The 18,097-nt window shown below is 39.4% G+C and overlaps 1 pseudogene; it reads right to left on the reverse strand.

Annotated features, from left to right (window-relative positions):
• Positions 1-9,545: 9,545 nt before the first annotated feature.
• Positions 9,546-17,912, reverse strand: LOC125935222 (proteolipid protein 2-like; annotated as a pseudogene).
• Positions 17,913-18,097: the final 185 nt, after the last annotated feature.

Here is an 18,097-nt window from a genome sequence, read left to right on the forward strand (position 1 = left end):
CAGACCCCCCCAGCTTTCAACAGAAGCCAGATTTTTTTGTTCACACTGAGACTGGTAGTGATGGGGAAATTAAAAAAAACAAAAACAAAAACACAGTTTTACCCCCACAAAACCCAGAGGATGAGTTAGAGTGGTAACAAAGTGTTCGATCTAGCTTAAAGTTCTCTTTTAAATTACTATATAATATGCCACAATGCAATCTAGTCATCAAAAGTTAAATGTAGTGTTATGGCCACAGAAGAACTAGAAGTATGTTTTGACAAAGCTCTGTCAGTATCACATATTGAATGTTTGGGACTCTTAGATTGCACCATTTGGTTAACAGATTAATGAAATCTATCAGATGGAAAATGTATTTGGTAACAACATAAACTAGAAGGGACCTGAGAAATTTGGTTTACATTAAAATCTACCTGTGTCCACGGAATAGCTTTCAGGAAAGATTTCTTAAAAATGTTCTGGAATTTTCTGCTTTATATTCAGATAAATTTTTTTTGGCCTTAATTCTCATTTATCAGTAGCTAAGTAATGTTTATCGTGCATTCACACATTGATAAAGAATGTGTTTAGTAGTTTACCTTTTATAAGCATGGTAAGATATGGTCGTGTGGTTATTCTACTTATTAAATGATAGCTGCAGCAAGTTTGGTTACTGAGCTGGTGGATCCGTACACATGTATTTCAATAGAACCATTAAAGCTTAGCATAATTTTAACTTGCTGTCTGAATAATGGGTAGCTAGTAAACAGTTTGGACCATAATTGAAATGGAGCTCACCAGCACAGAAACTAGTTCAACTGTACATCTGATGTGGAATTGTTGAACTCTGAAATCGACCAGGGAGGTATGAAAAAAAAGTACTTTGGGCCGCTTCATACTCAGTTTCTCTGTAGCAGGTTATTTTTTTACAAACCACTTTATTAAAGTATAACTTGACATAAACTACACATTTAAAGCATATAATTGGATAACCTTTGACTTGTGAAACCATCACTGCAATCAAGGTAGTGAACAATATTATGTCACCCCCAGAAGGTTTTTGGTGTTCCCTCCTTTGTAATCCTTCCCTTTTACTACTACCTCCCTGCTCTCAGCGCCCCCTGTTTTTTGGTATGAAATGTAATTAATGAACAAAAATCTTATGGTAATGGGTTTAAAATAGCATTTCAAAAATTGTATCTTATTTGCTTTATATTAAGATAAGGATTAGAATAATTTATATTTCCATAAATATTTCTATTGAAGTTGAAATAAATGTAGAAGTGTTAACCTAAAAATAATATTGATTTGATAACATCAGATTTGTATTAACTATTAAAATTCACTGTCTTGAAGGGCCTGATTCCTATATACAAATACTTTTAAGTTCCTTTTACTAGTGTTTATTATATACTGTTGTTAAAATATGGTTATATGAACATATTTTAAACTTAGTAATATGTCAGAAATGACTTGTTTTTGACCCCCCCCCCCAAACCTATATTAACCTGATACCACATTCTCATTGCTCCGTAATCTACTCACAAGTTTTATAAAAGATGTTTGATTAAGAAGTACTCTTATTAGAATCTAGGTACCTGGATTAGAAAAGACACACCCTTTAGAAGTTTTTTTTTTAAATGAGATTTTAATTTTATTTTGGCTTATTACATGATAAACTTAAGGCTATATTGCTTGGGCTATTTAAATAATAGGATATCACTATTTGAGAGCTGGATATTACTTTTTTTTTTAAGGGTTTTTTTTTTTTTTTTTTTTTTTTTGAGGTTTATTTTTGAGAGAGGGGGACAGAGGATCTGAACCAGGCTGTGTGTACACAGCAGAGAGCCCTATGTGGGGCTGGAACTCATGAACTGTGAGATCATGACCTGAGCTGAAGGCAGACGCTTAACCTACTGAGTCACCCAGGCGCCTCACGGCTCTTTAATAGTTCTGTTTCTGGAGGTTATAGTGGCCACCTAGCCATAGGGGGTGGGTGGAGCATATCAAACAAATCTTTATTCTATTTTGCTATTTGATGATAGTTCCTTGCTTTAGGACTGCATGCTAGAACTTAAAAAAATGATGATCCAAAAGACATAACGATTGTTATAAAATATGGCACTTTGGGACACATGGACCTGAAAAGTTTTTAGTTAAGAGCTTGGAAAAGTGTAAGTCAGTACCTACTTTAAAAGGTTTTGTAATTGGGCTTTCCTTGTTAAGAGCCATAAATTGTGCAGTTAGTCATTTGATGATGTTTAATTTAGCCTGTAGTTTCACTCCACTTACCCTTGGTATTTGTAGAAACAATCTGGCACAATGATTGAAGTTTATAGCATGTCAAATCCTAAGATCTTTTGGAAGGACACTTCTGTGGCATGTTCAGTGCAATAGTATCCTATTGGTATGCATAAGAGCCCAAGGAGTAATGATTCCCAAACTTGTCTGTACATTGGTGTCACTAGGAAGCTTTAAAAAAATGGTGAATCTAACATATTGACAGGTAGTAGTATGGTGAAAATAGTCACACTTAGGTTTGAAAACTGACTTTGCACCTTAGGATCTGTGATTTTAATCCAGATACCTAATGCTTTTAGATGTTAATATCCTGAAGAGCTACTATGAGGACAAAAATCATGTAGACCACCTGATGTAAATCCTGGGCACACAGTAGCTGTTGTGTAAATTTTAGCTTCACTGCTTAATTAATTTTCTTCACTGCTTAACACCATGTTATTCAACATGAAGTCCAAGGAACATAGAGTGTATCGTTTTAAAAGTACATGTTAGATTACACAGGCAGATCCTATTCTAATTGGTTGTATATGACAAGAAACATCTGGTTGAGTTCTCTGTGAACTAAAATTTAGCTATTTGAGTCTTTGCTTCATTTTTTGGCATTATCTTCAGCTATAAATTAAGCTTGATCTGATTTAATATTTGAAGTCAGTTTCACCAGTTTCCTGAAATGTAATCGTTGTACTTTTAATGGTGGTAAGTCATGTCCTTGTGAACTAATTACAAAGATGGAGTTCAGTGCTTTCAAATCTTTAAGAATTGCATTCTACACATCATGCTTTTTGTGGAAATAACAGTTCTAAGCTGGAGTTTGACTAGCTACCTCCACTACATTTCTCTTTCCTTTTTCTGGGATGCTAAAATGAACAGATAATGGGCTGGTGAGTTGGGATGAAAGAGAACCTTTCTTTTGGCTTTGAGAGTGTGCTTTTGTGTAGGGGAGGGCAAAGAGGGGGGGACAGAGGGTCTGAAGAAGGCTCTGAAAGCAGAGCACTCAATGCAGGGCTCAAACTCACGAACCATGAGATTGTGACCTGAGCCAAAGTTGGATGCTTAACTGACTGAGGCCCCCAGACGCCCCTTGGCTTACCGTTCTTAAATGGACATTATATTAATAGAACAAGCTCAGTGAGACCAGGTGACGTTGATTTGAAAATAGATTATAGGTGCCAGCCTTAGCATAAGAGGTTTATGATTCTGTAATGGCATTTTTATTTAGATGTAAGCATGCTTTTTCAATAGGGAATATACTTTTGTCATCAAAGCCTTAATTACGTTTTAATGTTTAATGACCAAGAAAAGGGCAAACTGGTATGAATTGTAGTCATATTGCAAAATAGATAAAACCTATGTGTTGCAAAGTAAGAATAGAGACCATCTCTTGTGCCTAAAAAGAGGCATAGAGGTTTCATGACACCTGTTAAGATGTATGCAGTTTAATTTTGAAAGATAGTTTCTCAGTTGGGTGTTGGCAAACTTTCTGTAAAGTCTATAAAGGGTAGACAAATATTTCTGCCCATATAATGTCTTGCAACTGCTCTGCATCTTGGCACAAACATAATACCTAAATGGATGTGTCTTTTGCAATGAAAATGGCCAGCTCGGGGCAGTAGTTTGGTGATACCTCTTCTAAATATTAAGGATCAAGTATCTATAAACTTTAAAGTGAAAGAGATGTGGTATTGGATCATTATACCATTACCAGGATGATTTCTCAGTCTTAGAAATTGCTTAACTTAAACGTGTTTATTTATTTTAAAGTTTGTTTTGAGAGAGCGACAGAACCAATGGGGGAGGGGCAAAGAGGGAGGGAGAATACTAAGTAGGCTCCATGTGGTCAGTGCAGAGCCTGATGGCAGGGCTTGAACCCATGAACCATGAGATCATGACCTGAGCTGAAACTAAGACTGGGATGCTTAACCAACTGAGCCACCCAGGTCCCCCAAATGTTCATTTTTGAGAGTGTGAGCGGAGAGGAGCAAATGGGGACAGAGGATCTGAAGTAGGCATTGCCCTGATAGCAGGGAGCCGGATGTAGTTCTCAAACTCATGAACTGTAAGATCATGAACTGAGCTGAAGCTGGATGCTCAGCTGACTGAGCAACCCAGGTGCCCTAGAAATTGCTTAACTTTTAAGAAATTAATTTTGTCCTTTTTAGTAAGCATGGTTGTAGTATTGTGGCCACACAGGATAAAATATATTGCATACTGAATCACATGGAAAGAAACGCAGGTTTATCAGTGCAATACAAATGAGTGTTTTAGTGAGAAAGTGGGAAAACCTTAGTAAAACACAGGGACAGTTTTAAAGGAGAAAAATCTGATTTATTTCCTGACTTCTGTTACTCTGCCAGTATTCTCTACTTAGCATTTTTATAAAGATAAAAATTTTTGTCTTTTTGTCATTGGTATTGTGCCACTAATAATATAGACCATTTATTTTAAAGAAAGAGACTGTCTTCCTTCCTTTGGTGGAAATAAGAGCTTTTCTCTAAAGTGAGGGAAGTATTTGGTAAGGAGAATGTCAGCTCTGTTCTGAACATGAGTTGAGAAACAAGCATCTCTTTATCAGTAACAGGACATAAAATGGGACAAGAGCTCTCAAATAAGTGAGGGTACAAAGTTTGGTATCGGAAGTTGCTATTCCAAGGCCTCAGGTTCCCCTCAGAATTTTGGTGCCTGCAATGAAGTCTGGTGGATGCTGGTTAGACAAGACCCAGATAATAACTCCAGTAATTGAGGTGATGAAGTTAAGTCTCAGTGGTGCATGCTTCAGGCTAACAACTGGGCATGTAGAAGAGGGCAGTACTGAAATTCTTCCTGGAGTGGAGGTGACGGAAAGATCTTGTGTCTGATAGAGGAAAAGTAGGGTAAAAAAAAAAAAAAAATAGCATTATCAGTGTATTGAATCTGAGCCCAGGAACTGGACGTCGGGAACACCTTCCTCAGCTAATGATGGGGTTAAGCCACACCAGAGGTACCACACATGGGTTCTAGGTCCATAGAATAGGGAACAAGTTGCTTCTGGTTTCATTGATCTGTTCTACTGTTTGGTTGGTTGGTTTCGATAGCATTGATTTCTGCTCTAATCTTTATTATTTCCTGTTCCTGCTGGTTTGGGGTTTTTTATGTGCTATTCTTTTTCCAGCTCTTTAAGGTGTAAGGTTAGGTTGTGTATCTGAGACCTTTCTTTCTTCTTCAGGAAGGCCTGGATTGCTATATACTTCCCTCTTATGACTGCCTTTGCTGTGTCCCAGAGGTTTTGGGCTGTGGTGTTTTCATTTTCATTGGCTTCCATGTACTTTTTAATTTCCTCTTTAATTTCTTAGCCCATTCATTCATTAGTAGGATGTTCTTTGGTCTCCCAAGTATTTATCTTTCCAAATTTTTTCTTGTGGTTGATTTTGAGTTTCATAGTGTTGTGCTCTGAAAACATGCATGGTATGATCTCGATCTTTTTGTGCTTGTTGAGGGCTGATTTATGTCCTAGTATGCGATCTTTTCTGGAGAATGTTCCATGTGCACTCAAGAAGAATGTATATTCTGCTTTAGGATGAAATCTTCTGAATATATCTGTTAACTCCATCTGGTCCAGTGTGTCATTCAAAGCCATTGTTTCCTTGTTGATCTTCTGTTTAGATGATCTGTCTATTGCTATAAATGGGGTGTTGAAGTCCCCTACTATTATGGTATTATTATCAATGAGTTTCTTTATGTTTGCGATTGATTTATATACTGAGGTGCTCGCACATTTGCAGCTTAGTTACAGCATTTTTTAATTTCATCCTGACTAGTTTTTACTTCTTTATCTCCGCTGAGAGGAATTCTAATCTATTTTCAACCCCAGCTAGTATTCATATTATCATGATTGTAAATTCTGCTTCAGACATCTTGCTTGTATCTTTGTTGATTAAGTCCTGGCTGTCATTTCTTCCTGCTCTTTGTTTTGGGGTGAATTCATTTCATCATTTTGAAGGAAGAAAAGTAATAAGAAAAAAAAGATTACAGGTAAAAAATTAAAAACAACACACACAAAAAATCAAATAAATGATGCTAGATCCTAGGTGCGTTTGGCCTGGTTGTTGAAAGATGCTTGATATATTAGAGAAAAAAGGGAAAGATAAGAGAAGAAAAAAAAATGTTTGAAAATTTGAAAAAATGTAATGAAATATAATAAAATGAAATGATGGCAGTAAAATAGAATTTAAGAAGCTTATAAAAAAGTAAAAAGTATAGTAGAAAAAAGTTAAAAATATTTTTAATAAAAATTGAAAATAAAAAATTTTTGCTTTCTGTATTCAAGAAAAAGCAATGAAAAAGAGAAAAAAATTGAATAGATGGATCAGCGAACAGATTGAAATACGATTGAAATTACATCGTTTTCCCCTAGAAATCGAACTATGAAGCACTTTATATAGTCCGTAAACTAAGCAGGCAGAGAGACTTGTGTTCATCAAGAGTGAGGTTGGCCCCGTTGGCCCCGTTGGCCCCGTTGGGCATGGCTTAGTGTAATGGCTCCATTCTCCACTAGATGGCGCTGCTTAGCTTACTCGGGTAGATTGTGGCGCTTGTAGGTGTGTGCGCGCATGTGCTGGAGGGGTGAAAATGGCGTCCCCCAGCTACCAGTCTCTAGTAGCAGAGGTCTGTTCTCGATCAGCAATCGGGCACCCGTCGTCTGTTTCTGGCTTCCATCTACACTCCACTTTTACACTGTGACCAAGCCGTCAGATTGCCAGGCAGCATCTTCCTTCTGAGTTTTATCACAGATACGGCTGTATTTCCCAATCCCTCACTTCTGAGGGACTGCGGCTTTCACCTGCTCAGACCTTCTAGGGGAGGGTCTCACCGAGCAATGGCCAGGTGCCGGCCAGGCGGGACTGTGCTGCTGCCGATTCCCAGAGACTGCAGCTGGGTGCCAGCCAGCCCCAGAAAAAGTTAACACGATTGTGTAGCAGCAGTACTTCGGGGATTATGGAAAATCACAACACACATTTGGTACTGGACTTCACCCTTAACATCCTTGTGCCGGCACCAGCAAATGTGGCTGTTCTCTGGGGTCCGCTGGGACGTTTGCCTGTGGGGAGGCCGCACAGCCTCTACCAAATGTCCTCCCAGGAGGGGACCCAACTCTCCTCATGTGGTCCAAGGACCCAGTGGACCTCCCTCTCTGATCCTGGGGATTCGCCCTTCCCATCACAGCATCACCAGGTATCCAGCTGTGGAGTTTCAGACTCTGACCTCCCCGTTTATAGACTCTTAATGGAATTTAAACCCTCTCCTTTCTCCCTTTTTTGTTCAGTCTCAGCAGCAGTTTCCACTTTTCCACTTTCTCTCCAGCTGCTTTTGGGGGGTGTGCTTTTCTCATACTCTCCCCCCATCTTTGTCCTCTCTCCACAAGAAAAAATAGTTCCCTGCACAGTGCAGTTCCCTGCACTACACGGCTTCTCTTTCCCCCAGTTCACCTCTCTGTGTCACATATCTACTGAATTCTGTGGTTCAGGCTGTGCAGATTGTTGTGTTAATCCTCAAATGAGTTTTCTAGATGTACAGGATGGTTTAGTGTTGACCTGGCTCTTTTTCATGGATGCAAGAGGCGAAAAAAAAAAACCCCTTCCATGCTGTTCCGCTATCTTAAACATGTTCTTCTTTGAACCTTAGACCAATTGCTGGAGTGTAGTGAATAGCCTTAGTACTCCCCATTCATACAATCTGAAACTCAAGGAGGTTAGCAAACTGCCCAAAGTCTTCCTGCTAGTATATGAGTGCACTGGAACTTGAATGAGGGCTTCTAATTTCCTAAATCATTGTGCTTTTTACTATATCAGGCAACCTTAATGAAGCAGTTAGGGCCAATTCAAAGATGTTGGATGGCTGCAGAGTTCTGTCACTGAATGAAAAATCTTTTACTAGAGTTCTTGCAAAATGGTTTGCTTGTAAGGAGAGAGTGAGCAGTGGCGGTATTCAAGCAAGAATTTGGTGACTGGTTTTCATAGATACTGTGAAGGACCTCTTGCATTTGGGAAAATCTTGGTGCTGATCACTGTCATGGTCCTTTTGACTTAGATTGTTTGGTCTTAAGGAGATTAAATGTGTTAGCTCATACTTTTAAAGTTTTCATTATTTTTCATTGTGATTCATCTCAGAGTTGTAAGAAATGTAAGCTGCTTTCACTTAGATGTTTCGTGTAATTTATTTGCCTTATGTTTTCTGATAGCAAAATGTGAGTAACATGACCTGGAATATTTAGCCTTATGTCTGTCCCAGTGCATCACACAGAATATTAAAAAGGCATGCACTCAAGTGTTGAAATCTAGCAAAATTAATAACTTTTACTGTTTTAGCAGAACATTCCTCTTTTTTAAATCTTTATTTGTTTTGTGAAAGAGAGATGAGAGGGAGACAGAGCATCCCAAGCAGGCTCTGTGCTGCCAGCGTGGAGTCAAATGCGGGGCTCAAACCCACAAACTGTGAGATCATGACCTGAGACAAAACCAAGAGTTGGACGCCTAACCGACTGAGCCACCCAGGTGCCTTTTTAGCAGACATTCTTAAAAAAATTTTTTGGGGGCTCCTGGGTGGCTCAATTGGTTAAGCGTCCGACTTTGGCTCAGGTCATGATCTCAAGGACTGTGAGTTCGAGCCCCATGTCAGGCTCTGTGCTGACAGCTCAGAGCCTGGAGCCTGTTTCGGATTCTGTGTCTCCTTCTCTCTCTGCCCCTCCCCTGCTTATGCTCTGTCTCTCTTGCTCTCAAAAATAAATAAAACATAAAAACAATTAAAAATGAAAATTTTAAATGTTTATTTTTAAGGGAGAGAGAGAGAGAGAAACAGAGTGTGAGCAGGGAAGGGGGAGAGGGAGAGGGAGACAGAAAATCCAAATCAGGCTCCAGGCTCAGGGCTCCAACTCATCAACTTTGAGATCATGACCTGAGCCAAAGTTGGACACTTAACTGACTGAGCCACCCAGGCACCCCAAGCAGAACATTCTTAAGTGACTATTTTCCCCCCTCACCTTCCTATTAGTGTCTGAGAATTAAAAAATAGAATTATTACTAATACTGTTTGGTGTTACCACCTTGATTCATAGTGAAGTACCAGCAGTTTACCCGTTTATTTTCTGCCTGGAGTATGCACCCTTACCTGAATGTTAAGGCCTCCTTTTGGATACTGTAGAAGGAAGGGAGGCATAGGCACACGCATAACGACGGCCATACCCAGGATGGTCCCAATAAAGGCACTTTTACTTCAATTAAAGGGCTGGGAGTTGGCTGGGAGTGTTGTGGGGCTGGGGAGGAGTTATTTAAATGGAAGTGTTATTTGCAGGTTGCAGAGAGAAATGAAGGGAGTTCACCTACATGGCACCATCTGCAGGTTCAGTAGGGGCTGCTCTATGTCTGTGCTACGTCAACTGGAAGGTGATGTAAGGGCATGATAGCCACAGAGGCACGTACTGATTAGGCCCGTACCCCTGCAATGATTTTGGAGTGGTTCTTCAACAAGGACGAAAATAGAGGTGATCAGGTAGAGGATGGCTGCTATGAGGGTTCAGAAGAAGTCACTTCTAGGCCAGTGATGATTTGTATCTTGGTGTGCAGGTCACACATGTAGATGACAAAGAAGATAGCAGCAAGGATCATCTCCACTACTGCCAGGGAGGAGTATCCTGGTGTGGAGGCACTGAAGCAGATCAGAATCACCAGGTACCATATAATCTCAGCAAAGAGGAGAATTCCCTTTCACGTTCATGAAAAGTTGGTACAGGATGCCCACCAGCTGGAGGCTGACAGGGGCTTGGAATCTGGCACGGGGTGGGCCGGAGTCCCTTGGGGCACAGATCTTGCTTGCTTGTGTAGTCAGAGATGCTTGCATACCCTGTCGTCTTGCTTGCTGTCTGGCCAGAAAGGGGGCTCCTGTGGCAAAGGAGGGACTGAATCACCTTGCTACCTTAGAAATTTCTTTTCTTGTTTTTTAAATGTTTTAATGTTTATTTATTTTTGAGAGAGAAAGGGAGCATGAGCGGAGGAGGGGCAGAGAGAGAGGGAGACACAGAATCTGAAGCAGGCTCCAGGCTCTGAGCTGTCAACACGGAGCTCGATGTGGGGCTCGAACCCATGAATCATAAGGTCGTGACCTGAGCTGAAGTCAGATGCTTAACTGACTGAGCCACCCAAGCTCCCTTGTACCTTATAAATTTCTTTAAAAACACAGTATATAAACGCATTTCATTAGCAGAGCAATAACATTAGTATGCCTTGAAGTCTCTGGAAAGTCTCACTGTACATGCATGAGAAAAGGAAAGTGACAAAAGTGAAAACATGTTGGTATTATAACAAAAATAGTGTGAACTGAACCAACCCTCAAAGAGTCTCAGAGATTCTCAGGAACCTGGGCTCTAGTTAGAGAACCAGTGTCGAGGATAGATGGAATATACTTACACCAAATGCCAGTAAGTAATTCAAAACATGACATTTTCCTCTGTAGCACTAAGACCACTCCCACCAGACCTTGAACTCACTCACTGAGGGCACTGATCATACTTTATTTGTACTTATATCCTTGTTACATCTCCTTGTTCATAAAAAATGAACAATGCTTAATAAATGTTCATTGAAGAAATTTGAGGAACTTTTTATTTCAGAAAACGTGGTGAAAATATTTTTAAGTCTCCGGTGCCCTCAGGTGGCATAATATTGCAAGGCAATTTAGAAAAATACTGCACGTATTATTTTTTAATCCTTAAACCCAGTTTGAGTTTAGGTTGCTACTTCTATGTGTTAATAAATCTTTTCTTCCACCCCAAATTATCTTGCATAATTCAAACAAATTATTTGGATATATTCTATCCCTCATGTGAAACAAACAAATAGCTTTCATTATATAACAAAACCATAAATCTGTATGCCCTTTGATCCAGCACTCCTCAGAAAAAAATGGCAGGATGTAAAGATAAGTTCTGGTTCTTTCTTTTTGCTATTTCATATGAGTATATATTTCCTCACATATACCTGTATTTTTGCCACCATATTACATACAAATGATATGTGTATGTATCATATACCTCTATAATATAGTAGCAAAAAGTCAGTCAGTAGAAACAACCGAAATGTTCATAAATAAGGGAATTTTGAATAAATTATGATACATCCATTCTATGGATTATTGTGAACCTATTAGAAAGAATGAAGTATATCTATATATTACCTGAGGAAGTATCTTTGAAATATTATTAAGTGAAAAAAGAAAATTATAGAATATTATGTGTAGTTTAATTCTATTTTAGAAAAATAAAGAGGAGAAAGAAGTCTATGTGCATCTATATTTGTGTATCTTTGAACATAGAGAAAGTTATGGAAGGATTCTTTAAAAAATTTTTTTTAAACTATACATTTTGTATGTGTGTGTATTATATATAATATAACACACATATATACACATTATATATAGTATATACACACATATATACATATATATTATATATATTATACATATAATATACACACACACACACACACACATATATATATATATATATATATATATATATATATATATATATATTTACCAGAGGCCATTCTCTACCATTTCCTAAACTAGTTTGGGATTAGAAGGGCAGAACTCTTTGGCTGACTCCAGTCCTACTTCCCCTATCCTACTGCACCGAGAGATGGACATTGCAGATGCAGTAGTTAGGGAAGGATTCCTAAGGTTGATTACTTCTGTGGAGTAGGGATTGGATGGGGATGGAGACAAGATTATCTTTACATTAATTTTTAATTACTGATGTAATTAATGAATCCATATATTTGTAACCTGGAGCCTTTGCATACCACTCCTGGCCCTCTTCCCTTCTCTCTCCCTTGCTATCTGTTTAGTATGTGGCCTTCCTGATATTTTCTGCATATTTACATGGTTATGCACATGGAGAGAATTTGTAGTATTAAAAAAAGTACATGACACCATGCCATATGGATCTTTCTACAATATACTTTTTTCCCTTTATTGTGTTTTTTGGATATATATCCATGTTAGCACATGTAAACTACCTTATTCTTATGAAATGCTGGATAGCTTAAGTAATCAATCATAGCATAGATAATCCACCATCTATTTGGCTCTTCCCTTGCTGATGGGTAGTTAGATTGTTCTCATTTTTTAGATATTACAAACAATGTTGCAGTCCCCACCCTTGTAGCCTTGTATACATGTGCCTGTTTTTCTGGGAGAGTCACTAAGTGGTGAAATCGCTGGGTCATAGGGTATGCAATTAAAAAACAACAACAACACAGTTTTAGGGCACCTGGGTGGCTCAGTCGGGTGAATGCCCAACTCTTGATTGTGGCTCAGGTCATGATCTCACTGTTGGTGGGTTTGAGCCCTGAATTGGGCTCCACAGGGACAGTGCAGTGTGGAGCCTGCTTGGGATTCTCTGTCTCCCTCTCTCTCTGCCCCTACCCCATTTGTTCTCTCATTCTCTCTCTCTCAAAATAAATATACTAAAAAAAAAAAAAAAATAGTTTCAAAAAGGATTTTGTGGAAAGGATGCTATGACAATTTAAAAATGGGTCTAAGTTTTAAAGCCAGCATGTATTCCAGGTAATGAAAGAAAAACAAAAAGAAAATCCATAAAAGTCTTTGCTAACTCTCTCTAGACATGTGAATGAGATTAGGTGGATTTTTGCCTGTCTAGGCTTTCTCTAGGGATTCTTCCCATCTGAGGCAGGAGGTAGAGAAAGTCCCCTTAGACAGCAAAGACTAATGAATCTTCAGAGAACTTATTTCTGACCATATGGCATCTGGAACTTAACTGCAAGGATGGAAAAAATCTTTAAATTTACCATTTGATATTCTCTTACAGTTTTGGCATGAGAGAAAAGCATCTTTGAGCACCAGATGATTTTATTGATTTATTTACTTTGTTTATTTTTCTTTTAAAGTTAATTCTACCCCTAACATGGGGCTGGAACTCACAACCAAGAGTGATCAAGAGTCACATGCTCTGCCAACTGAGCCAGCCAGCTGGCCCAAGATTTTGAGTATGTGAAAATAATGGCTGAGGGGAAAAAGTTCTTTAGAATTCATAGAAAAGTGTCAAATGGAAATGTTTCCTTCTATGACACCACCAGTTGTTGTAGAACATACTCAGATAATTTAGTGGCGGTTTTAATAGAAATAAAACTACTCAGCTAATGAATTTGTTAGCTTACAGGATGTTCTTAGGGAAGACATCCAAGCAGTATTTTCATACTTGTTGACAAGTGCATCACTTACCAGCAGAGGGGGCCAAAGAGCTTTCCATGATTGGGAAAATCCTTGACTACAGAATTCCGGTCAGGATCACCTTTGCTAGCCTAATGGTGCAGCCTATACAGTGTTTAAAACTTTGGTGTCCAAGAAACAATGTCATAGCTTTCATTAACATTATTAAAAATTTATACATAGAATAACATATGCTTATTTTTAAAAATATAATACTAAAATATAATGCTAAAAAACTAATGCAAAAAATCTTTTTGTATATAAAAATAGAAAATGATACAAGATATACCTACACTCTCCACTCCTTCATTCTCTTCAATTCTACTGTCCAGGGGCAACCATTTTCAACTCCTGTTTATTTAGCCTTGGAAAAAAAAATCACGTATCTTTTTCATAATACAACATCAAAGCACAGATTTAAAAAATATAGAATGAAGCTCGGTGAAAAATATTTTTTCTCTCCCACTTGTTTCCCCAGCCTCCTATTTCCCTTCGCTAGTGGCAGCCATTGTGAGCAGTTCATTGACTATCCTGCCAGAGGGAATCCATTTGATGCATCTTTGACAAAATAATTGCAGAAATGCAATACATGCATATGGTTCAAAGTTCAAAAGCTTCCATTAGGAATTCAGAGAACAGTCTCACTCTCACCTCTGCCTCTCAGAGGTAACATATTAACTCATATTTCTGAATTTATCAATTTGAGACTTTAGCTACTGGCTTTATATTAGGGTAGATGGTTGGCCTCTACCTCATTCCCTTCTCCAATGTCCATCCTCATTCCCTTCTCCAATGTCCTGATGTAAACATAACAATGGCATCATTTTGTAGACCATACTTTTCACTGCTGAGCTTAATATTGGGAGTAATTTTTCCTTTCGTTTTTAAAAAAATTTTTTAATGTTTATTTATTTTTGAGAGAGAAAGAGAGACAGAGTGCGAGCCAGGGAGGGGCAGAGAGAGAGGGAGACACAGAATCTGAAGCAGGCTCCAGGCTCTGAGCTGTCCGCACAGAGCCCGACGCAGGGCTTGAACCCATGAACTGTGAGATCATGACTTGAGCTGAAGTTGAATGCTTAACCAACTGAGCCACCCAGGCACCCCCATAATTTTTCCTTTCTTATATAATATTTAGTTAACCCGGTATTAATTGCTTCACTTTTTCATTGGCTTCACTTTTTTATGCACTTGGCCTTGATTTTGCATGCATATCATCCGATTTGTCAAATGCCAATGATATTTTCCAAATTAGCAAACGTATTTTTTCCCCTTCTCTGTCTTCTTGCTTTAGGCTGAACTGCTTGTGCTCTGAGCCTGGACAGAGCTCCTGTCCTCCAACTTGCCTTCATCCCTTAACCCTGTTGGAGCTCCTTTTGCCTGGGTCCCATGTGTTACATTAATTAAACAAGGAGGCCACTAGACTGAAGAGGTTTTAATGCATTATGGCCTATGCAAACAAACCAAAATCTAAGCCCACAAACGCCTCAAAGTTACAAAATTGAAATGCTAAAGACAACCAGTCACAGACCGCCAACTCACCTTTAAGTTATAACCACTTATATGATTTCCTTTCTTTGCCTCCACACCTTCTCTATATAAGTTTTTCCCCTGCTCCTGTTGGGGAAGCCCTCCTGCCCACCTCTGGTTTGACACTACCTGAATCAATTTTGGCTTTAACTCTTAACAGTTTTAATGTTTAATGTTCAGTTTATCTTTTAACACATTTAATTTTCTGCGTTTATTCCCTTATTTGCTGGAGGGAACTTCCCAAGGACCTTCCTAAGAGAGAGTGCCTATTTAATATTTTGAGTTCCTTTCAAGTCTGAACATGTCTTATTTCTTGATACATACTTTGGCCTGATGTGTATATGTCTAGGTTGGTAATCTTTTCCCTGTGAAATTTCTCCATTGCCTTTCAGTGTCTCTGGTTGAGAAGTTTGATGGCATGACAATTCCTGATCCTTTGTATGTGACCTGCTTTTTTTCTTTCTTTATTCCCAGGCTCATGGAATTTTTTGCAGATATTACTTTGTGTAGGTCTTCCTTCATTTATTCTTCTAGGCATTGAGGAGATCTTTTCAGTTCATGGAACTTTCCCTATATTTCTTTAGTTTCTTCCATCCAGCAAGTCACCTGCTGTTGTATCCTCTCCTGTAAAATTGTCCCTGTGGGTTATAGGTCTCCCATGCATTTCGTATTACTTTAGTGAAGTCCTGGAAAGATTGAGGACATAACATGGGTGCTTAGTTGTCCACAGTAAACCAAGTGTTTGTGTCCTTTTACTTGTTGGAGGATTCCTGAAAGAGGGGCCCCCTGGGAATCTTTGGAAACCATCTTTCAAAACACAAAACGCAGAACCAGCAGAATATCTTTAAGTAAATGGTTTTGTAAGGGGAACGTTATAGAAAAGGCCCCCTTCTCTTTTGACCTTGTCCCGTCCTCAATGCCAGAATTAAAGTGGGCACTGTAGACATGGAAGGGCTGCATTTTAGAGAAATTGACAGGGAAGCATAAACAGGATGTGGTGGCTGCCTGGCTACGCAGAAGAGGATCCAAGAGACTACCAGTGATGGTGTGAGCTTTGCACCTGGCCCTGCTTAGGGCAGATGAGCAACAGAAGCTTCTTTCTTTCTCCACTGCCTCCACCCCTCCCATAATGGGGCTCTTTCACCTTGGGTGCCAGATCCCAGATCCCTGTATCACCCTGGTGGGCCCCTTCTTGGCCCCAGACAAAATCCTCGACTCCATTGTGCTTCCTTGCTCTTCTCTGCTATCAAAAATTGACTTTTTATTTCTTTTTTTAAAATTATGTCTTGGGGTACCTGGATGGCTCAGTTGGTTAAGTGTCCAACTTCGGCTCAGGTCATGATCTTGCGGTCCTTGAGTTTGAGCCCTGCGTAGGGCTCTGTGCTGACAGCTCAGAGCCTGGAGCCTGCTTTGGATTTTGTGTCTCCCTCTCTCTCTGCCCCTCCCCTGCTTGTGCTCTGTCTCTCTGTCACTCAAAAATAAATAAACATTAAAAATATTTTAAAAATTCTGTCTTTTAGATGTTGTATACACATCAATCCTTGCTCATGTAGTAGTTCAGTGGTTCTCAAATCTGAATGTTTAGTGGAATTAGTTGGGGAGTTTTAAAAGATACAACTGTCCCATCTCTACTTATTCACAAGGTCTGGCGGTGAGGCCCGGGAGTCTAGACACTGCTCCACAGATGCTTGGCCTGATAGGGAAGTGCTGGAGTAGCTTATGGCTTTTCTTAGGTAGACAATTACCCTCTCCTTAAAGAGACCATGTTGAAGTGACATGATGGTGACTTTTGTGGTTATGGCTTTGTCATGTGGTCCTTTGGAGTCCTTCCTGCTCCCATGTTGATGGCACTGATTGGTGACTGACAACTAGGAGGAGAAGCAGAAATTGTATTTCTACTGTAAGCAACTGTCATGTATGTGGTAAGAAGACCCTTGTATTTTTTAAAAATTTTTTTAATGTTTATTTTTGAGAGAGAGAGAGAGAGAGAGAGAGAGAGAGAGAGAGAGAATGAGCAGGGGAGGGGCAGAGAGAGAGGGAAGCAGAATCTGAAGCAGGCTCCAGGCTTTGAGCTGTTAGCACAGAGCCCGATGTGGGGCTTGAAGCCATGAATCACAAGATCATGACCTGAGCCAAAGTCGGATGCTTAACTGACTGAGCCACCCAGGCTCCCCAGAAGACGCTTGTCTTTAATTTAACCGAGTTGTCTTTTAATTTGGCTATTTCAGTGACACTCGAGGGATAGTTATCCTTAGAAAGACTGGGAGGGAAAAGAAAATGGAAAGTTAATAAGGATTATTATAAGGATTTGTTAAAGTTTTTTGATAAAATAAAATGAACACGAGGGGGCAGCAAACCACTGCTCAGAGGAGGGTCTGTACAAAATTCAGTAGGGCAAAGATTGTTTTCTTAAAAATTTCATGTGTTTGTTAAATATCTTCTAATAAATGTGGCCCTGATATCAGAGCCACTCTTCCCTGAATGATAGTTTCAGTCTTTTCAATGTTCCCTTCCACATTATCCTGATATCCCATATCTTCTCATGAAGCACATTTGAATGTGATACTTGACACTTGAGTGTTTCCACACACTGGGGCCTTCATAGGGAACCCTCCTCGTTCCTTTCCCAGAGACTCCTCACACTGATCCTCCAAGGACACCCCATCTCTTCTGGAAAGAAGCAGCTTGGGTAGTTCACTGACTGCATCTTGAGGGATGAGGAAGTAGAGGTCTTTGAGTATGGAGTTGACCAAAACCCTCACACAGGTGATAGCAGTTGGGCAGACCCGATCAGGTGTGTATGTGTGCTGAGGGATGACCCTGAGGCCCTGAGATATACTGAGGGACATTCTGGATAGCCAAAGGCTAAGGGGTGTATGGCTAGGTATTTTATTCTACATCACCTATGTCTGTTTCCTCTGCTAACTCTGGAAGTTATTACCCAGGTTATCTTCTTAACTAGAACTTTCCATAGTCCATCCAAACATGGAAAACAAAAACAAAAACAAAAATTATGTCCTGCATTTTTACTGTT

This window comes from Panthera uncia (assembly GCF_023721935.1).
Source record: "Panthera uncia isolate 11264 chromosome A1 unlocalized genomic scaffold, Puncia_PCG_1.0 HiC_scaffold_17, whole genome shotgun sequence".
NCBI lineage: Eukaryota > Metazoa > Chordata > Mammalia > Carnivora > Felidae > Panthera > Panthera uncia.